The sequence below is a fragment of the Hevea brasiliensis genome, chromosome 1 (assembly GCF_030052815.1).
Source record: "Hevea brasiliensis isolate MT/VB/25A 57/8 chromosome 1, ASM3005281v1, whole genome shotgun sequence".
NCBI classification, from domain to species: Eukaryota; Viridiplantae; Streptophyta; class Magnoliopsida; order Malpighiales; family Euphorbiaceae; genus Hevea; species Hevea brasiliensis.
Genome location: NC_079493.1, coordinates 10,224,642 through 10,248,598, shown reverse-complemented (window position 1 = coordinate 10,248,598; position 23,957 = coordinate 10,224,642).

Here is a 23,957-nt window from a genome sequence, read left to right as displayed (position 1 = left end):
CAGCAGATACAAGATGGGCAGAAGACAGATGAAAAATTAATGGCTATTGTGGGTAAAATCTCAGAGGGGAAAGAAACTGATTATGAGGTGAAAGCCAATGGGTGTCTGCACTACAAAGGAAGAGTGTGTGTACTAGATGATGGGGAATTGAAGATTAGTATTCTGATGGAGGCACACACTAGTGCTTATGCTATGCACTCGGGAAGCACAAAAATTTATCATGATCTGAAGCCTCACTATTGGTGGCTTGGTATGAAGAAGGATATAGCTGACTATGTTACCAGGTGCTTGACATGTCAGCAAGTTAAAGTAGAACATCAAGTTCTATCAGGGTTGCTACAACCTATAAGCATACCTGAATGGAAATGGGATCGGGTCACTATGGATTTTGTAAGTGGTCTACCTCTCACCCAGAAAAAGCATGATGCAGTATGGGTGATAGTGGATAGATTGACGAAGTCAACATACTTTCTACTAGTTAGGATTGATTACTCACTGGAAAAGCTAGCAGAATTGTATATCAGTGAGGTAGTTAGACTGCATAGAATTCCACTTTCCATCATATCTGATCGAGACCCAAGGTTTACATCGAGATTTTTGAAGAAGTTGCAAGAATCCTTGGGCACACAACTCCACTTTAGCATAGCTTTTCAACCTCAGGCGGATGGGCAATCAGAAAGAGTAATCCATGTAAGCATTGAAACCAATTGAATTAGTATAAATATTAAACTGAAATGATAATAATAATGTGAAAAATATGTTAGGTCCTTGAGGACATGCTGAGGAGTTGTGTCATCGAGTTTGAGGGAAGTTGGGATAGATACCTCCCACTGGCAGAATTCGCATATAACAATAGCTATCAAGCTAGCATCTAAATGGCCTCGCATGAAGCACTGTATGGGAGGAAGTATAGAACCCCAGTGTGTTGGACTGAATTGGGTGAAGATAAGCTCGTGGGACCTGACCTGGTGAAACAGACTGAGGAAAAGGTTAAATTGATAAAGGCTAATTTGAAGGTTGCCTCAGATAGACAGAAGTCTTATGACGACTTGAAGAGAAAAGAGATAGAATATGCAGTTGGCGACAAAGTGTTCCTCAAAGTCTCACCGTGGAAGAAGGTACCGAGGTTTGGAAGAAATGGTAAGTTAAGCCCTAGGTTCATTAGCCCATATGAAGTCATTGAGCGTGTGGGACCAATGGACTATCGGCTAGCTTTACCGCCAGAGCTGGATAAGATCAACAATGTGTTTCATGTATCTATGCTAAGAAGATACCGCTCAGACCCTTCACATATCATCTCCATGGAAGAGATTGAAATTCAACCGGACTTGACATATGCAGAAGAACCCATACGGATCCTGGCTCGAGAAGTGAAGGAACTTAAATAAACAAATTCCACTGGTGAAAGTGCTTTGGAGGCACCATAATAATGATGAGGCAACTTGGAAAAGTGAAGAGACGATGAGGCAACAGTTTCCTCAACTGTTTGCATTAGGTAAATTTCGAGGACGAAATTTTTATTAGAGGGGAAGAGCTATAACATCCTCACTTTAGCTAGTCCGTACGTTCTACTGTTCCGGTGACCTATGTCGGTCCGGGCAGCTAGAATATTTGGAATCATAATTAGACTAGAGTGAGAAGTTATAAATAAACCAAATAATGATAAGAAAAATTAAGGAAAATTTTTAGAAATGAAATGCACTAAGATTAAATGAGCCATAGCCCTAGCGATGAGTGACCTTAACGGGAAGTGACGGTGAGGGCTGTTAGCAACCCTAGACCCGGGAGAAACTCTGTGAAATAATTTTTGGGATTCCAGGGAAGGATTATTGGAGTTTTAATGATAATAAATTGCTAAGAAAACACAAGAAAAATTAAATCAATCGGTACACACGATTTTAGCTCATTAAGCCAAACGGAGGGCATTTTGGTCATTTCGTCTTCAGAGACGATTTTTGACCAACTTATTCATTTAAGTAAGTGAATTATATGATATAAAATATGAACAAATATTGATGAAAAATTAATTAGAAATGAGTGGAAAAAGAAAAGACAAGAAAATAAATTAAAACTTGAATTATGACATCACTATGATGTCATTATTAAAGCCTCCACCAATCAAATTTCACCAAGCTATTATAAATCAACTTAAAAAGAGTTAAATGGGTAGAAATTAAAAAGAAAAATCTGCATCCCCTACCTCTCTCAACCCAGCCGAAATCTTCCCTAACCCCAAACCTCCATTAAAGCTTTATCAAGCTTTATACCCCACTATTTCACCTTATTACCCTTTACTTCCTTTACTAAAATTTCTCCTCACACCTTAAATCACCACTAGGCAGCAATTAGAAGAAGAAAAAAAGAAGTTTTGCAAGTGTGAGAAACTCTCCAACAAAGGTTAGTGCCATACCTCTCTTTCTCTCTTTTTGTTTCATGCTAGGATCTCAAATTCAACTAAGAATTGTGGAAAAAGAAAGCAAAATATGCATGTTATAGCCACCCTAAATTTTGGCAGCTAAGAGAGGGTGAGGGTTTAGTTGAAACTAAACTTGTATATTTAATGTCTATTGATGGGTATATATGAATTGGAGTTGAAATCTTATGAGCTTGCATAAATTAAAATTTGAGAATTAGGGTTTGAGGCATGAAGTTAGGGTTTTATTCATGTGTTGTGGAATTGGAGTCCTAATGGTCAATTAGTGACCATTTGGCTATATTTGATGAGGAATTGAAGTGATTTATGCCAATGGAATTGAGGTTAGGTATGCTGCCTTAGGTGACCTGCAGGGTTAGATGTGAGTCCAGCAAGTTTGGGTAGCTGTAACTTAAGAGGTGTAGGTTCAATTGGTGCAAGGCTAATTAGAAATAAAACTAGACACATAATGGCACAACTTTGATGAAGAAATCTTGCCCAGAAAACCAACTTAAGTTGACCTAAAAATTGCCTCAATCCGGACAACACACAAGCTGTCCCTGGAAAATGACCAAATGAACAGTGTTTGTTCAAATGGTCATAAATCAGTGTAGAAGAGTCCAATTGATATGAAATTTATATCAATGAAAAGCTTAGACAATTTAGAACAACTTTCATGAAAAACACCAAATCAAATTCTGATCATAACCTATCTGAATTGCTAACCAAAGTCAGGGTATCAAAACTGCCAAAACCATTTCTGCCCAGAAATTCTGGATAGATACCAATCTGGCCAGTCTTAAAGAAATTAGCATAACTTGAGCTAGAAAACTCCAAATGGAGTGATTCAAAAAGGAAATTAAAGAAGAAATAATAAGGAACAACTTTGAAGAAGAGAATTTTGTCAAATTTTTACTGTAGCAAGATCCAATGGAATAGAAAATATGGACCTCAAATTCTGAAAATTTAAAATACAACCTAGAAGGCTAGAAATTGAGTTTGGCAATCAATGCCAACAAAAATATAATGCAAAATGTGGCATCTTGGTGAACTTAGGCTCAACAAATCTATTATAAATTAAAAAGTCTACTTTTAAGTGGAAATAGTCAAGTGAATAGTGACCTCTACACTACAAAAATAAATAATTAAATAATTAATTGTGTAAAATGCCCTAGTATGTCTAGAATGATTGGTTTGGATAGGTTGGTATGCCAATAGGGTTCTGTTATCAGTACTGCATATGGCTTCATACCATTCTATGTTTTATGGCCTTTTGTGCCATTTTGTGATATAATAGCCTTTGGCTATTTTGATTGAGATTACTATACTTGGTTTCATGCTTAATAATTATTACAGCTTATTAGTTGTTCTGTTGCACACCGAGAGACACATTGCGACCGATGGTGTGACGGTCTAAGGTACTTAGTACCCAGTGCCAATTTTCCCGTTTATCCAGTCCAGTCAACTAGTGTAGGTTACTTGGGCAATTAAAATAAATCTTACCAAATTTTAATCAAATAATTAACATAAAAAGTATCAGATTACTGCAAATAATTGCAAATGTCAACATACACTTTGCATGTTTATTTCATTTTAGTTATTTTTATTTTATTATTGGCACTACTAAGTAGTATGGCTTAGCGCGTTGCTTTTACCACGCGTAGGTACAGGAGATACGGAGAGTGAGCCCAGTAGACCCCAGATTGGGTGAGAGTCAGATCTACCAGTGTCCTGTGTCACCTCTCATATGCAGTGTATTTTGGTAGGGCACTAGGATTCTCTTTTGTATTTTTGTAAATTATATTTTGTATTTAGATCTTTATGTTATCATGCAAATTATAAACAATTGTATTATTTTGTATTGTAAATTAATGAAATTAAGTATTGCCTTCATAAATTTGAGTTCGAATTGAATTATATATGATATGAATTGAATGAATGAAAGTTGTTGAGAAATTGTTGAGAAATGTTGAGATGATATTGATTATTTGGAGTTGAGAATGATTGGAGAAATATTTGGAAGTGTTTTCCACAGGTTTCGAAGAACTGATTTCTTCATTTTTAGTCTGCACTCTGCCGGATTTTCTATAAAATTTTCGGAACCTCAAATTAATTCAAAAATTTTCAATAAATGATGTAAATGATATCAATTTCATAAGTTTCACTTAGTGACCCATAAATAAATAAATTAAGAAATGATAAATATCAATGAGTTAAGTTATGGTGCTCCGGCACACTGTGTGGCATATCTTACTCAGCTACACTGTAGACGGGTAAGGGGTGTCACACCCTTTGTCTCTGAAGCCTTCTCTTTTGTATTTGGTTTAGTGGCTATGGGAATTTGGGATGGCACACTGCCTGCCATTTTTTGCTTGGTTGTTCTGGAGGTGAAGCCACGAACTTGGGTTGGCTCCTCTAGAACTTTACTGTTGATGAAGCAAGTGTGGGATTTTTTACTTTCTAAGGAAATTGGTCTGGCTTATAACCACCTCTCCTATTGACTTCCCTAGTACCTAGGTATCTGTTGGAACTTCGGTACCTGTCACTTGACCACTGCTTGGATGGTGATTCAAATTGGAGGCATCTCCTGACTGAGCCCCTAGCAACCCTTGAGAGAGTGCTATAGGATGAACACATGTGAGGGGAACCTCTGGATTTTAGGATTAATATTGCTGAGAATTTAGGTGGGAGTAGTCTTGTCACAGGGGCGGCTAGGTTGAGTTGGTGTTCTAAATTGATTAACCACTTGCTCCTTTCTCTTATGAGGTGGCTGATACTTTTCTTTACTTTGATCATAACTTCCATCAGTATTAGCTTAGGAAGTTTGTCGTTGAGGTTGCCCTTAGAGCTCCCTAGCACTCATGGATGCAATGTTAGATTCCTTCAACCTTTTCAACTAACAATTCCATAAGTGAAGAAACTTTGTCCATTCCATTAGATTTGAATTCTGAATTTCTTCTCTCTAAGGAGTTGACCTCTTTTCAAAGTGTTCCTCCATTAAGGGAACCTGAACATTTAGACCAATTGCCGTAGGACTTTCTTTTGTATCCTGAGACCCTACAGCGTTTTTGCCTAGTACACTTTTTATCTTCGAAGGCATTGTGACACCTTGTAAAAAATATGGATGGTGATAAAAAGTGAGAATAGGTCTCACTAAGAATGCAAAAAAATTGTTTACTCATGAAAAAACAATTGGTTGGCTAATAGCTTGATTGTGGACATGCTAGATATAGAGTGTATAAACTAAATGCGCTCTGACTTCTAAACAGATGATTACAAGAACAGGTTCTATCGAATGCAGTTTCACCTTAGAAATTAAAGCAAGTTTGTAACTAGAATTGAAAGAGAACATGTATTGATTGCAAAATGTAATTACGAGGCTTAGAAATTAAAGTTCAATAGCTTGGAAATTAAAAGATAGCTTGGAATTGAACATGACAATAAATGTAAAGGATAAAAGACAACTGAAGTCTAGTTTGTTGAGTTGATTAATTAGTTGAGTGGGATTTGCAATATTAGACATCTGCTATTTACAATTCTCTTTGCAAGTACCTAGAACCCTCTAGAAATGCCTCTTTCCACGTTCGATGTGTTGAGGAAGCTACAACCCATCTCTTAACTTCTTTCTCGTAGCTAACTTCCTGCCTTCAGTTAACTTCTCTCAATAATTATCCCTTAAATCACCAAATAATTATTTAATAAATAATTTTTAGACCTCATAATTAAATTAATAAAATAAAATAAAATAAATTAACTTTATAAAAAACTAATTTAATTAATTATAGATCTGAAAATAATTAATAGCCTAACAAAATTATTTTGATATAAACAATATCATAAGAAATATTTATATTAAATTTCCTTCAACATAATATTAATTTGCTTCACAGCACAAGAAATTGCTACTTTCACTAATACTTACTTGTGCCACTATAGTTCCCTCCCATGTATCATTCAAGTCCAAATATTGCTAAAGAAAATGCCACTTTGATTGGCTTTTTCTTGAGCATTGGCATTTTCTTGCAGCATTTTCTCTCTTTGTTTTGATTACCGCTGAATTGTAGTGGAACAAAAAAAGAACCATTACTATAAGAATTGAATTGAACTGAACTTTTATTTACTGTTTTGATTTAGTTCTGATTATTTCATCAACAATCAAATCGAAACTGCACCAAAACCGAACTGAAATCTAAGAATTGATTTTATACATTTTTTTTTGTTATCTTTATTTATAAGTGCATATAATTTAGTATTATTTTTTATTTTCCCAACTTTTTAATTGTATGACTAAATCACATTAATATTATTATTTTAATTTTAGTATTGTTATTTTTATCGTAGTTCTCATATTAGAAATTTAAGATTATATTTTCTATATAAAATGACTACAAGAATGTTATAGTTTTAGGTATAAAAATCAAGATTTGAAATGAAATTTTAACCAAAATTAAAATTAAAATATAACCGAAACTAGAACTAGAATTTTACCAAAATTGCTTAAAACCAAACCGAAACTGGCACCGAAGTTTGGTTCCAAGTCTAGTAATCAAAGGTTTGATTCCAGTTCCGACTTAGCTAGAATCAAAATCAAACACCCCTAGTAGGGAACTTGTGATCGAACAAATTGCTTTTAAAAACACCAATAAAAATGGTGTTTTCTTGAGCATTTTCTCCCTGCAGTGATGAGATAACTTGGTTATGGAAACACAAATAGCATTTTTTAAATATTATTTTAATAAATTATTTTAACTTCACTTTGGTAATTACTTTTATTTTAACATTATTTTAATAATACACTAATGAAATGGTGGATTAGGAGGAATTAATCACTCGGGCTATGCTAATTCCCGCCATTAGTGTTGGTCATCACGTACATGGAAATTATTAAAAATAACCATTTGATTTTTAATTTTCTCAAGAGTGGTTTAAAAATGGTTAGAAATAAAAAATATATTTTTGTAAAAATTAATTTTTTACAGTTAAGGTTTAATTAGGCCTTAAAATTCAATTTGGGCTACATTAAATCTCCTATAATCATGCTAATTACTGTAATTATGCTACACAAATCTTTTATAATCATGCTAATTGTTGTAATTATGCTAATACAACTGTTTCCTTAAAAAATAATTTGGTTAGCTAATAACTTAGAAAATGCACGGGCGTGCTAGATGCTAAGTATATCACCTGGGATTGCGCTCTAACTTTTGGATCAAACAACTGCGGGAAATGACTACAATGAATACAGTTTTATCAATCTACTTCAAAATTAAAAGGCAAGTAAATTGGAAATCGAAAAGACGCTTTGATTAATTGAAAAGAGAGTACAATGCTTGAAATTAAATGCAAGAGCTTTGGAAAAATATATGACTAATAAAATAAAGATAAAAAACTGTTAGAGTCTGGTTAAGTTGTTGTTTGAGTGGTTGGGGTTTTTCACATTGCAGAGTATTTGACATTTATAGTTCTGCCTGTAGGCTGAAAGACTAGTAAAGATTCTGGAACACACTCTGCCACGTTCTGTGATTACCTGTAGTTGTCTACCTACTTCTCGAAACTACTTAGAACTGCCATAAATTGTCGTGCAGGTATCTGGAAAGCTCTTGGAAGACTCTGGAATATATTCTGTCACGTTCTACGGTTACCTGCAGTTACTTGCAGTCAATTGCTCACTCCTTGGAATTGCATGAAACTGCTATAAACTGCCATCAACTTCCTCATCTCAGATATCTTATCTAATAACCATCATTAATTCTTTTATTAATTATCTCAAGCCATAAATTAATTAAATTAATAAAATAAAATTAATTAAATTAATTTCACAAAAATTTAACTTAATTAATTCTTAGGCTCAAAAATAATTAATAAATAAAATTACAATTTTTGGTGTAAACAATTGCCCCCCGCACCTGATTGGCTAAGCCATTCTGAGTGGACAAGATCTGATTTTAGCTCACCCTTTGCTATTTAAAATTTAAAAAATAATCAATTATCACCTATAATCCTCTGGGGGAATTTGAAATTCAAGCCAACTCTATTCGATAAGAATTTAACTTCCACTGGAACTCTAATCCTTACAAATTATCAACCCACAGACTTTTAATCATTGCAAATGTCTTAACACTATAGATTTATTTCTTCAACTAAATCACTTAAAGAACCCAATATATATATATACAAAGGGACGCAGGATCGAGAAGGATATCCAACAGAAATAGATTAATCAGAGAAAACAGAGAAAGAATAATAGAGAATCAAAGAATTATAAGTATGTAAGCAAAATAATTAAAACAAAAATTAAATTAAACAAAACAAATTAAACTAGGGTGGTAGAACCAGCCACAGATATAGGTATAAGATTAAAAGATATAGAAAGCAAAACAGATAAAAACAAATTAAGCTATTAAACTAGGGCGAGAGAACCAGCCACAGATATAGGTATAAGATTAAACGATATAGAAAGCAAAACAGATAAAGATAGAATTGTAAGAAAATAGCTTTTATTGAAGCTCTAATATCGGTTACTTACAAGGAGATAAGAATTATAGGGAGAAATGAAGAAGTAACTGAAACAATGACTTCCAAAATGAAGTAGAGCGCCTCTTCCTTTTATAGATGAAGGAAAGAGAGGTTTACAATCATTACAAGTTACTATTGAAGCTATTATTACACATGTGAAAGTTAATAGATGCCGAAAGTTGAGTGATGGTACTGCATGTTGAGTGGAAAATGCCAAAAGTTATCGCAAGTGGAGTTCCTGTATAGTCTTGTGATGATCAAAAGTTGTCTTGATAACAGTCAGAGGAGTTGGCTTTGAAGAGTTATTTGTGTGCTTTAAGGCAGAAAATATTTCAAAGCAGTCATCCCCGTTTTCATTACCGAGACTGACAACATCAGAAGATGAGCTGGCTTGGCTTGGAGTTTTTGAAATGGAAGACCTGTTAGTCAGCATTTGTTGCATGATTGTGAAGTATTCCTCTTCAGACTTGGCTTGGGCCAGGAGGACTTGAGCATGTGACTTTTGAGCTAGGAAAGTTATAGAGCTTTGAGCAGAAGTTGAAGGAAGTTGTTTTTGTTCCGTAGGCTGTTTGAGTAACCATTCTTCTACAGCTCAAGTTTGTTGCACTCAAGAAGCTGAGAGAGAAGTTGTTATTCAAAAGCCCAAAACCCTCTCTCAAAAACAAGTTTCCCAAACTGTTTTAACTCCCAAACTTATTCCTACAATAGATTTAACTTTGAAACCAAAAGAACCAGTGGTTTCACAAAATTTTTCCCAAGACTTTGGTTCAACTTTTAACTGGATTTTAAAAGATTATTATCAAAGCATTTTAACTGTTGAAGATGGCTTTTATGATCCTAACCCTTGTTCATGTGCAGCTAAATTTTTTAGTTTTTGGCACTATAAGCCATGGGATAGATCTAAAGATCCAACATACTACCAAAGCATCTTGATTGAAACTGGGTCAGTCAAGATCAAACACTTCCCAGAAAACTCCCCTGTTCCAAACTATTCCACTTGTACCATTATCAAAGTCATCTATCCCTCCAACTGGGGTCAAGACCTACCTCTTCCAAAGAAATTTCAAGCCAAATTTGGCCAAAGCCTTCCCACTACCACAACTTTCACATACTAGGACTATCACCAAGCCTGAATAAATGCTTTCCTAATTCAAAGCTCTAGCAACTGTCACACTTGGCTATTTTTCTTCAACACTGTCTCCAAATTTCTCTTTCCCAGATGATTCGCCCAATGGTGGAACTGGATAGGAGCCACCCCCAATATTTTGCCCTCTAAAATTTATCAAGGGTATACAACTTTTAAAGCCTGCTATAAGCCTACAACTGAAGAAGATCTATTTCATCCGCTAATACTTTTTGCTTCAAAATTCTTTATACCATGGGTCCTCTCATGGGATTATGATTACAAGACTGATCAACTTCTCCAAGGACCAGTTCTAATCGAAAAATTCAAAATTAGATGGTGGTCCAAGTTTCAAAAAGCATCAAAAAGCCTCCTTAGCAGCTATAGAGGAATGGCTACTCAAATAGCCTAAGGAACAAAAACAACTTCCTTCAACTTCTGCTCAAAGCTCTACAACTTTCCTAGCTGAAAAGTCACATGCTCAAGTCCTCCTGGCCCAAGCCAAGTCTGAAGAGTATACTTCACAATCATGCAACAACTACTAATTAACAGGTCTTCCACTTCAAAAACTCCAAGCCAAGCCATTGCATCTTCTGATGTTGTCAGTCTCAGTAATGAAAACGAGGATGACTGCTTTGGAATATTTTCTGCCTTAAAGCACCAATAACTCTTCAAAGCCAACTCCTCTGACTGTTATCAATATAACTTTTGGTCATCACAAGACTACAGGAACTCCACTTGCAACAACTTTTGACATTTTCCACCCAACTTGCAGCAATCATCACTCAACTTTCGGCATCTTTTAACTTTCACATGTGTAATAATAGCTTCAATAGTAACTTGTAATGATTGTAAACCTCTTTCCTTCATGTATAAAAGGAAGAGGCGCTCTACTTCATTTTGAAAGTCATTGTTTCGGTTACCTCTTCTTTTCTCCCCATAATTCTTATCTTCTTGTAAGTAACCGATATTAGAGCTTCAATAAAAACTATTTTCTTATAATTCTATCTTTATCTGTTTTGCTTTCTATATCTTTTAATCTTATACCTATATTTGTGGTTAGTTCTATCGCCCTAGTTTAATTTGTTTTGTTTAATTTAATCTTTATGCTTTTGTTTTAATTATTTTGCTGTACTTATAATTCTTTGATTCTCTGTTATTCTTTCTCTATTTTACTTTATTAATCTATCTCTGTTGGATATCCCTCTCAGAAATTCTTCCATGCCATCTCTCTCTTTTTCTTTCTCTCTTCTCTCTTTCTCCCATTCGATGCACCATACTTCCTTTTCTTCTTCTTCTTTTCTTCTTCTCTTATGTGATTACCATTGCTGATCCCTTGGTGCTCCTTCACGCCAGCATTGCTCCATCGCCGATTCACTTGCGTCTTAGCCATTCACCAACGCCAATCACCATCATTCGTCTTCATCACTCATCAACCATTCATGCATGCCGATTGACCATCATACTTCGATTGATATTTTCCTTCTATCTTGCACTTTGTTGCAATTTCTCAAGGTCTTCTTGCCATTCTTGCTTGAATTGGTAGCTTTGAGATTTTTGATATTCAATGATGATTGAGAATGTGATTGGGCTATGTTAATTGCTTCCAGAATTGTTGATTTTGCAAGTACCTACTCAGGTGCTCGCAGAATGTTGATTTGTATTTACAGTATATTAGTTGGTACCTGTAAAATGTTGGTCGGTACCTGCAAATGTGTTGGTTGGCTCCTGCAGTCGATACCTGCCAATTGCCTGCATTTGTTAAACATAAGTATTGTAAAACTTGTATGTTTACGTTTCTTACTTGACTTTCATTGCTTGGGAATGTTCATTCTACCCCCTATTTTTGCAGTTATGGCATCAAACCCTTCTTTTGGTTCACATCAAACCCTTCTTTTGGTTCACAGGTACTAACCATTTACCCTGGTTCTTGCCCAAGTACCTACCCAGGTTCTAGCAACTCCGCAGGCACTATTAATAGTACTACTGATTTCTCCCATCAGTAGTGGCGTTCCTAGATTGAGTGCTACCTCTTTTGCCTTGCGAGTAACTCCACCGACCTTCCCCATGCCCATTGCCAACTTATTCTTTCATGCTACTAGAGGTAATTTCTGAACTTCTTGCATATGTGAGTTTTCTGCAAGTTGTGATTAATTATTATGTGTGACCATTTGCTTGTATTTGAAGAACTAGTTGTCCATTTTATAGGAGAATCTCTGCCCAATTTTTATCTCACCAGATACCGACTTTTGCTTTTGCAGGTGCCGGCTCATCGGAACTTGCAGGTGCTAGCTCATCGAGATTTGTAAGAGCCAGTTTTGGTAGGACTCAGACTATTCCATCATCTAGTCCTCTTTTAGTAAGTCTTGTGCTTCTCTATGTTACTTAATACAAAATTTTATCCAAGTACCTGACATCACTTACTTCTTATACAAAATTTTATCCAAGTACCTGACATCACTTACTTCTTCCTTGCAGGGTCTTATAGCAAGGGGGTCCCTCTGTTTTTCGTTGTGACATTCCACTGGCTCCTTTCCCTCTGGGAAATTACCAAAAGCTACTGCTTGACCATGAGCTATCGTCCCTCCCTCATCCAGGTGACAACAAATCCTGGCCGAAGCACTCTTCTAAGTGCTCCATGGATAGACCGACTCTACCCCCACTTCTCTCAAACTTGGAAGCTCCTAGGCATATATAACTTCATCAAGCTATCCAAATATAGTCCACCTTATATCCTGGGTTATTGGCTGGCTCTTTGAGATTATGGTCCAGATCTTGCAACTCTTTCATCTTGCCAATGGGGCCTATGTCCATCACAATGAAGGACTTAAGTCCTAATAGGCCTTCCTGTCATTGGCAATGAGATTCCTAGTTTCTTTATAGAGTTGCCCTCCAAATATAAGAAGCTGGACAAATTCAACTCCTGCAGTGCCCTCATTGAGCGGCACAAGTATCAGCCAATTTGATTATACTTTATTTCTCTGGTGCTTGATCTGTAGATTCATCTTCTATCCCTCTTTTGGGTGTCCTTATACTGAACATCTACCACTAGCCTGCTCTCTTGCCTTGGCTCAGCCCTGCGCCCTAAGTACCATGCTGCTGGCTTCTATTTTCTAGGCTTTGTCTTACATGGTATCAGATGATGTGCCATTGAGCAAGGTCAATGGCATTTTCTGGATTGTGCAGCTATGGCTACTTTTCTACCTTCTTTGAGATGGCAAACACTCCACCAGTCCCTGTAAATAGTGTCTTTGGCAGAAAGGTTGTTTCTCTGGCTTATACTTGGGATGAGAACAAGGTACTGGGTTTCCTGATTCAGCTATCCGCTCAGGGTTTCTCTGTTTTCACCCCTTCTAATGATACTAGGGCCTTTGAGTCTGCTGGCTTTCCTGTCTGTCTTATTTGCTCCATAGCTATCTTTATAAACGATGCTATTAGCCACTGGGCCGCTATCACTGCTATCCGATACTTACATACCGCTACTACCTTTGGCATCTATCTAAGCATAGTGAAGCCCTTCTTAGAAGCGAAATAGTATGCCTTCTCAGTCACAGCTTCGTCCACCCAAGTACTAAGGCACTGGCAAAGAGATATAAACCCAAGATTTATGAAAGCCTCCTTAGAATAAGGAGCAAGGAAGCTCATCCTTTCCTCTTATCAGGTGTTTTGGCCGTTATGTACCTAAGGTCAAGAAGCCTCAGGTCCCCTTGCAGCTCCAGTAAAGTTGTCTAACACCAGTAGCACTAGCTCAGAGACTCCTTCAGGTGCTGACTCATCTTTTACAAGCGATACTTCTTCTGAGGGACACTCTAGGACTCAAGAAGAGGTACAGAGCCCAATCTCCTCTAAGAGCGACCATGCTACACGGGAGGTATCAAGTCAAATTTTTCTATCATCCGATCTAATACTTGCCTTTCTGTTTGCAGGTTCCTGCTACCTCAGCTCCAACCCCTATAACTTCTTCTACTCCAAGTTCCTCTACTATTTCAGGCTAGAGAGCCCTCATCTTGGCTGATATATAGTTGATCCTCTCCAAGATCTTGATTTCTCATTTCTGGCTCAGTTTTCTAGTAGCTCCAGCGCTTACCTTTAGCTACACCATTTGAGACGACGATCACAGCGGCCAAGAACTATGCTACCTGCTGTCTATAGAGCTTAGCTCTCATACAGAGGAGCAAAGATCAATACTACTTTCTACTCTGTCCACTTTGATTGCAGTAGACACACCACTCTAGGACATGCAGACACAGGTGGTTGAGATCTTGCCTACTTATGCTGGGAGGATTCAGTCTTTTGTAACACTCTCTACTTCTATTATGACTTTTACACAGGCACCATGAGCTGAAGGAGCTTGTTCAGAAGGCTCAGTCTTATCTGGTGCAGGCCAAGGAGAGGGGGGACAGGATGAAAGCCATTAGAGGCAAAGTAGCTAATCTAGAGAAGTAAATATCTTGCCTAAAGGCAGAGATCACTGAGTTGAAGGTCGAGAAAACTTCTCTCATACGACTGGAGGACGACCAGCTGGTTGAGCACATAATAGACAAGGGCGTGATCTTACTTGAGGGAGATCCTTTGAGAGAGCTGGCTGCACCTATAGAGGCAAAGATTCAGGAGCACCAATCCTGCTCAGACTTTTTAATTTCCTGTTGGAGTCATTGGCTTGTCCTCTGTGACTCTATTTTATCTCAACTCTAGATCCTGTTATTTTGATTCTTGGTCTTATTATGAACTAGATTTCTGACTACAGTTTTAGTACATTTATTTCATTTTTATAATATGATTAATTTTGACAGCTATTGAATGATAAGCAATTTGTTGGCCTTTTTTATTTATGTGCTATGGTTGAATGTCTTTTTTTATCACATTGAATGTCTAGCTATTTATGTTGGCTTTAACTGTTTGTGAAGGAACCCTATACTAGCTGTGGGGTCAGCTTTTAATGAGGCCGTGGGTCGATTCTACTTATTTTCTTCTGTCTATTTTTCTTGCATTTCCCACATAGTGGGAAAATATTTCTTCAAGTACCTACCATTGATTGACTTCTTGTGTGGCTCTCCTACAAAGCTTGCCAACCAATAAGTATTACCTCTGAGCACCTGATGCACCTGGAAGGGACCTTCCCAATTTCGAGACCATTTGCTAAATTGTCTGTCTTTGGCACTAATAGGTAACACAGTCTTCCAGATTAAGTCTCCTTATTTAAAATTATGTCTTTTTATCCTTTTGTTGTAGATCCTTGACACTTTCTTCTTCTGTACAACCATGTGGTTGAATGCTTGCATCCGAACTTCATCCAAGTCTTCCAACTCCATGCCTATACCTGAGTGTATTCATCTAGAGTAAGGCCATTCATTGGGAGTACCACATCATGCCCATAAAGGCAGAAGACCTTGTCTATGTTGCATCTCGCTTGAAGGTCCTGTATGCCCACAAGGTCTTTAACAAGAGCAGGTACCACTCTTTTGGGTTTCCGTCAATCATCTTCTCTAGGATCCCAATCAAAACCATGTTGGATGCTTCTGCTTGCCCATTGGCCTAGGCATAGTACGGAGTTGAGGTGAGCAGTTTTATGTTATAATCCTCTACAAAGTCCTTCATATCTTGACCAGTGAACATTGTTCCCTAGTCAGTTGTGATGGTCTGATGAACTGAATCATGTCGCTTTGTTTCACCTTTGCAGGTACTACTTCCACCCACTTGGTGAAATAGTTTGTGGCAACAATAATACAAGTGTTTTAGCTGATGGAGACTCCAAGTACCTCTTCAATCTTTAATCATCTATAACATCCAGGTCAATATTAAATAAATCAATAGGTATACCTCTTTCTTTTATGGAAGGATGTTTTATCTTTCTTACTAGAATCATCCTATGTGTTAGCTCCTGAGACATTCTCAAGCCAGAAGCTAGCTAAGTCAACTCATCAGCTTCCCAATTGGCTTCCATTGGCACATGTGTAAAAGAAGCTTCTTTGAAGCAGTCTATAATTTGTACAGTAACAGTAAATTAAAGGGCAAGGGAGAAGCTACCACACTTGTACTCTCCAGTCAATTGCTTAATGACTAGCTGTGAATCTCCCATAACATGTCAATTGCTTAATGACTAGCTGTGAATCTCCCATAACATGTACCTTCTCTGCCCCCAATTCTTTGAGGATCTCCAAGCCAATGATTAATGCCTCATACTCAGCTTGGTTGCTAGTACATCGAAATTCCATACTGAAGGAAATAGTTGTCTTGGTACTAGCAGATGACACAAAGATGATTCCTGCACCTGCTGAAGCCTCTGTATTGGAGCTGTAGAACCATAGGGACCATGGTATCTTCTCTATATTGTAGACATTTAACCCTTGCTCCATTGAATCTATTGCCTCCAAACATGGGTGATCAGTTAAAAAGTCTACCAGTACCTGTCCCTTCACAGATTTCTGGGGAAATAACTTAAAATAAATTTTGATAAGGCTAATAACCATTTTCCAATCCTTCCAGTAACCAGTGGTTTGGACAACAATATTTCATTAAATTTGTTTGTGAAACTACATATACCTTGAAACCTATTAAATAATGCCTTAATTTTGTATAGGAAAAGTACAAGGCCAAGCAAAGCTTTTCGATTGGAGTATTAATGGTCTTTGTGTCTGTTAGGTTTCGACTCAAGTAGTATATTGCCTGCTCATGTCCCAATTGGTTATCTTGTGCTAGTAGACATCCAACAAATCAAAAGCGACAGACAAATAAAGATTCAATGGATCACCGTACCTTGGAGGAACAAGCACTAGCGGCTTAGTGAGATACTCCTTCATTTATCAAAGGCCTGCTAGTGCTTATCTTCCCATCTGAATTACTCTACTGTTTAAGCCTCAACATATCAAAGAATTATTTTGCTTTACCTGCAAGGTTAGATATGAATCTTCTTAAGTAATTTACCTATCCCAAGAATCTCTGTAACTATTTTTTAGTCTGGGGCAATTTTGCCTCCTGGATAGCTTTCATTTTGTTCTGATCTACTTCTATTCTCTTTTGATGCACCAAGAAGTTTCCGGATTTGACATCAAAGGCGCACTTGATTGGATTTATCTTCAACTGGTGTTGCCTCATCCATTGAAAGCTTTTTATCAGATGCTCCACGTGTTCATCAAACCTCTTGGACTTCACAACTATGTCATCAATATAGACTTCCATGAAGTGTCCCAGCATGTCATGGAATAGTGCGTTCATCGCCCTCTAGTATGTCATGACTAGCCACTCAAATGTCCCAAATGGAACCTGGACACCTGAAGGCAGTCTTTAACACATCTTCTGAAGCAATGAATTTGATTGTAAACTGAGAAGCCGTCAAGAAAAGGATAAAGCTCATTCTTGGCTGCAGCATCAATGAGCATATCTGCAGTTGGCATCACATAAATGCCCTTCAGTGTTGCAATATTCAGGTCCCTAAAATCAATATAGACTCGCAATTTTCCATTGTTCTTAACTACAGGTTCAATGTTAGATAACCATTGACTGTACCTGGTTAGTCTGCTAAATCCTGCTTTTAAGAGTTTTTCTATCTCTTCCTTTACCTTTAGGATTACCTTCCTTGACATTCCTCTAGGTGTTTGGCAGTGGGGTCTGTACTCAAGCTTCATTAGTAGCCTGTGTTCCACCAAACTTCTTTAGAGACCTGGCACCTCATGGAACTCCCATGCAAAATAGTCTTTGTATTCATGAAATAAAGAAATTATTTTTTATTTTAAGTCTTTCCTTAATAGAGAGCTTATGTAAGTTACCCTTGGTTCTGCAGGTGAGCTAAGGTTTACATCCTCCAGAGGATCTTGTACACCAATCAATAAGTAATCCAGCTTTGCAGGTGCTAGATCTAGATCCTTTGGTGCTTCTTCATATATGACCTCAGCTCCTTCTACCTCCAGGATCTCTTCCATCTCCATTCTATCAAAGAGTTGTTGCATCTAAACTTTGAAAATGACAACTGCAGCTACTACTAATTTTGCCCGTGTGTGTTTGCTACTCATCTTGGAGCTCTTCACTCAAGGGCTCCTTCATCAGCCAACAGTATTTATCCATCTTTCTTTGTTAGCTCCTCTGATTCCCTCTCCTACAACTTTTCTACAGGTAAGGAGGCTGCCATGGTCTTAGCATACACCATATGACTTTCTCCAAGGGCATTGTGAGTTGATGCCTTTAATTGCCTTTGAGTTTGTCACAAAAGGCTTAACATCTGCCCATACCATTCTACATCGTTCTCTTTAAGAAACATTAAAATTTAGTGAAGGAAAGAAGGAATGCAACAGTTCGCATGTGTCCCTCCCCAACAAAGCTTGATAAGTTACAGTAAAACGAACAAAAAAAAAATGTAGTATATTAGAAGACTTACTCCCCACAGTTGTGATAAGGTCCTCTTCCATCTTTCCTAAGATAACAGCATCTTGAATGGCATAATGTTAACTGCCGACTTATTATCAATCAACACCTTAGAAGTTGGACGGCCGTTGAGATAAGCCATAATGTAATGTACAAAGGACGCAGGTGCCTGGTCATCCTTTTAGATGGTTTATCGATTACAACTTTCTTTGGTTCCCTAAGGTTGGTACATTGTATGGTAACTCCACTTCATACTTCAGCTTCTAAGGGATCTACTGATTTCTCAGGAACCTCCTCAGGCTCTTCCACCCTCGCCTTCTGAAAAGCAGCAAGTAACAGCAAGCACATAACATCACATTTAATAGGTAGTTTCTTACCTCCCTTTCCCTAGTGTGGTACCTCTTCAGAAGTTCCCATTAACTCAGAATCCTCTGTTGTCTTTCTGTTGAATTTACTTTTTAGCAGAGGCTTTTCTGTTTCAACTTCTGTTCGTCTTCTTTCTGCTGCCCTCTGCCTCTAAAGCCTCCTCTTCTTTGTTCAACTCAGTGGCTGTGGGAATTTGGGATGGCACACTACCTGCCATTTTTTACTTGGTAGTACTAGAGGTGATGCTATGAACCTAGGTTGATTCTTCTAAAACTTCACTAAAGGTGCATCAGGTATGGCAGTTGTGGGATTTTTGACCTTCTGAGGAAAGTAGTCTAACTAGTAACCAACTCTCCTATTGACTCCCTTAGTACCTTGGTATTTGTTAGCACTCTAATACCTGTCACCTTGGTACTTGTCACCTAGCCACTTCCTAGATAGCGATTCAAATTAGAGGCATCTGTTAACTAAACCCCTAGCAACCCATGGGAGAGTTCCACAGGCTGAACACCAATGATAGGAACCTCTGGATTTCTAGATTACCTCAGTTTGAACCTGTAGTCTTTTGACCTATTTTTGCCCATGGCTCCCATCAACACAACCATTATGGATCTGAGGGGCGTCATCAATGAACTCATCAATGATCATTACTTCTTTTTTCTCTGGGAACTTTAAGACACCTTTGTTGATGTGGTCTTGAATCACTTCCCTAAGAACACAACACCTAGTTGGCAGTTTGTGTTCAGGGTGAATATTAATGAACTTCTCCTTCAAGAAGAAGTCGAATATCTCCTCCGTTTTGCTGGTATCGAAGGCATACTAGAGTGGCATATTTGAAGCAAATTGTGTCTTCCTTTATGGAGTTGGCTTGTTCAGAACACCTAAAGCAAGACAGAAAAAAGTACCAGTAATCACTAAGTCAACCACAGCAGACACTGTAGTTTTTTTGAAGTTGTTGCCCCCTAAGCCAAAAGAGCCAAAGGTCACCTAGGGCAACTGCACCTGCTACTGCTAGTGAAGAGCTGATACCACCTAAGGACTTGCGATTGCTCCTGCATCATAAACACTAGGGAGAATAACCAGGTTAATGTTACCAACGATTTAGGTGGGAACAATAGTTTTGCCACTGGGGCGGCTAAGTTGGACTGGTGTTTTTGTTTGGCTAGCCACCTGTTCTTCTCTCCTGTGGCATGTGACGCAGCTAAGCTAGATAAATCACTCGCACACACACGTGAGAGAATTTGAGAGTAAAATCTTTGCTGAAAATTTATTAATTAAAATCTGAATATGAAATATATAGTTTTGAGAGTATTTATAGAGTTTTAGATTCTCAATCCTAATAGGAAAATAGCTACTACATAGGAATTTAAAATAAACCCAAATACATTAGGAAGATAAAGATAAAGTAGAAAATAACTAGTCCTAGTCTAAGTAGGAAACATGATTGAGTCCTCAATAAAATAGGGAAAGCCTCAAAATTAATTTTAAAACAATTACTCTTGGTAAACAAGGAGTCCAAATTGATCTAGGACTACTGAAGATTAAAAAAAAAAATTTGAAAAATGTAGCTTCTTTTACTGTCCGCCGAAACTTGCCTCAAACTTGTTGTTTTTCTCCCGTTTTCACTCTAGAATGCTTCCTTTGTTTTTTTCCTTTAAACCTTCTCCCATTTTTCAATAAAATTATCAATAATACATTCCGCATCAGTCTCCTTTACTTTAAAAGAACATGACCTCGAGTTTGAGTCATCAAGAGGATGCAAAGGCTCATCCATGGAGTGGTATGGATACAAATTAGCTACATTGAAAGTACACGAAATTCCCATGCTATTTGGAAAATCAACAACATATGCATTGTCATTGATTCATTTGACAATTTCATAAGGTCCATATTTCTTTGGTTGCAATGTACTATAAAAACCCACGGGAAACCTTTCATGCCTTAGGAACACCATCACCTTGTCACCCACCTCAAACACTTGCTTTCGCTTGTGTTTATCAATTGCTTCTTTGTACTTCTTGTTAGCCTCTTCCAACATCAACTTTACCACTTTGTGCACTTCAACTATCTCGATCTGAAGTGATTAACTTAGGCACCCCATGCAAGCGAACCACTTCCTTGAAGAACAATTTAGCAACATGAATTGCATCTGAAGTCTTTCTACTAGGAATAAAATGTGACATCCTAAAAAATCTATCAATAACTACAAACACCGAATCCACTCCCCTTTGTTTTCTTGGCAATCCCAACACAAAATCCATGGATAAATCTTCCCAAATACTTTCAAGTACAAGTCTTTAAAAGGCATGTATAAACCTGTATTTTGAGATTGTCCTTTAGAAGTTTGACAAGTAAAGCACTTCATGATGAACTTCGTTACATCCTTGTCAATTTAGGACAAAAATATCTTTCTTTAACCGCTGCAATAATCTTATCTCTTCCCAAGTGGCCAGCTAGTCCCCCTCCATGCAAATCTCGGATTACCTTCTCTCGTAATAAGGTTTGAGGAAGGCAAAGCTAGTTCTCATGCATCAAATACCCATCAAGCATATAAAATTTTTTATGAGGATGGCCTTGAGAACACTTACCCCATATTTCTCTAAAGTCCTCATCATTCGTGTAGAGTTCTTTAGGCTCCAGATTTGTGCTTGAGCCTAAAAGGAAATCGTTGTAAGAATTAGCACCACCTTGCATGCATATCCTTACTAATCCTCTTTTGGCTATTTAGGTACTTCAAGACCTCATGGTCTAAATACAAGATGACTACTTACCTATCAAATAGTGCTCCCCAAGTTTTAAGAGCAGGCACCAACGAATAGAACTCTTTATCATAGGTGCTCTAATACCTCCTAGCATCACTTAGCTTTTCACTAAAATATGCCACAAGCGCTTTTTCTTGGGATAAAACCTCTCCAATCCCGATTCCACTTACATCACAATCCACCTCAAATAGCTTTTCAAAGTTTGGTAAAGCTAGTACCAATGTGGTGCAAAGCTTTTCCTTGAGAATTGAAAAGCTATTTGCGGCTTCCTCACCCTATTAAAACCTCCCCTTCTTTAGGCACTCGATCATTAGCACCGCTATGGTGCTGAAATCTTTGATGAATCGCCGATAATGTGTGGCTAACCCATGGAAACTCTAAACGTCCAAAACAGTAATTGGAGTTGGCCACTCTTTGATTGCTTTGACCTTTGCCTCATCTACTTGTATGCCTTTTACACTCACAACATACCCCAAGAGTTTGTTGGTCATGAAACTACACTTCTTAAGGTTGATGTATAGCTTGTTCTCTTGCAAGGCTAATAACACCTTTCTCAAGTTCATTGAGTGGTCCTCTTCTAACTTGCTATATATTAAAATGTCATCAAAATAAATAACCACAAAGTGCCCAATAAAAGGTTTTAATACCTGGTTCATCAATCTTATGAAGGTACGAGGTGCAATTGACAACCCTAATGGCATGACAAGCCACTCATAAAGCCCATCCTTTATTTTGAATGTTGTTTTCCATTCATCACCAAGTCTTATACGTATTTGATGGTACCCATTTTTCAAAACTATACCAAGTAATTGATCTAACATATCATCTAATTTAGGAATTGGGAATTTACAACCCACCGTAATCTTGTTGATGGCACGACTATCTACACACATCCTCCAACTCCCATCCTTCTTAGGTGTTAACAATGTGGGAACAGCACATGGACTCATGCTTTCCTTGATAAGCCCCTTTCGCAAGAGCTCCTCTATTTTCTCCTTAAGTATCTCACTCTCCTTAGAACTCATGCGATAATGTGGCAAATTTGGTAAGCTAGGACCTGGAATAAGATCAATGTGATTTGGATATCACGCATGGGAGGCAATCCATCTAGTATGTCATCCAGTATCAACTCCTCGAACTCCTTCAACAATGGTCTTACTAGCTCGAGAGGCTTCTACGCTTGGGATTTTGACTCCACCATAAGTATTTGCTTCATAACCAAAGCATGGACTTGCTTTGTTTCCTTGGCCTCCACCTCGAACTCTTTAGTGACTACTAAGAAGTTCTGCACCTCCTTCTTTGTTGATTTGTTCTTTAATGGCAAAAGATAATACTTCACCCCTTTCTTCTCAATGTTATAAGTATTGGTTCTTCCGAAGTATTATGCATTGACATCATATTGCCATGGCCTCCCAAACAACAATCACTAGAACAATGCCCTTGCCGGTTGCAATTAAAACACTTCCCATAGACCAGTCTAGCATAAGGATTGGCAGCTTTAGGCATCTCTTTCTCTTTCCCTTCATTCATTGGATGCTTTCTAGCTACTTTCTCCTGTTGGAAGCTACTTGCTAGTACGGTTGCTACCATACATCTCATAAGATCCACCATAATCATTTGTTTTAGCTCTAACACTTGGACTTGTGGTTTTATAGGAATTAAAACTCCTCCTTTTACATCATCTCCGCCTTCAAGGCCATATTTTTAGCCTTGAATAAGGTCAGCAATACTTGAAGTCCAATCCAATCCTCGATGGACAGCTTTAGTCCCTCCAAATATCTTGCAATCTGCTACCCTTCAGATTCATAAAGGTTGTTTCTTTCAGCCAACCTCATGAATTCACCTGTGTATCCATGAACCATTCGGCTACCTTATTGGCATCTTTGGTATTGTTGGACGAGAATTTGCTAGTAATCTGGAGGCAAAAACTCTTATTGTAGCAAATACTTTATCCGGTATCAAGTTCAAACTAGTCCCTTACCTTCTCGACCCCTCCTAGATTACAGTCTCACCCACCAAGCAGAAGCACCACCCTTCAATCGACATGCTACTACTTTCACCCTCCTTTTTGGAGCTGTCTCCATGTAATCGAAGAATCTTTCCACATCAGCTATCCAATCCAAAAATTCCTCAATGTTAAAACTCCCATTGAAGTTGGGAATATCAACTTTGAGCTAAAGATCCTTGTTCTCCAGCTCATCATAACCTCTCCTCCCATATTCCCCTTGTCATTGGTGTCTAGGGAATTCATGGGGTTCATATTCATCCTCTTCTTTAGAGTCCTCATTGTAAACATGATGCCTATGTGTAACAATCGACCGTTCAATAGGGTCACCATGGGCTGTACCATCCCTTGGCCTTTTATTATCCACCACCCGATCTCTGTTGCCATTGATTTCTAAAGCATCAAGGCAATCCG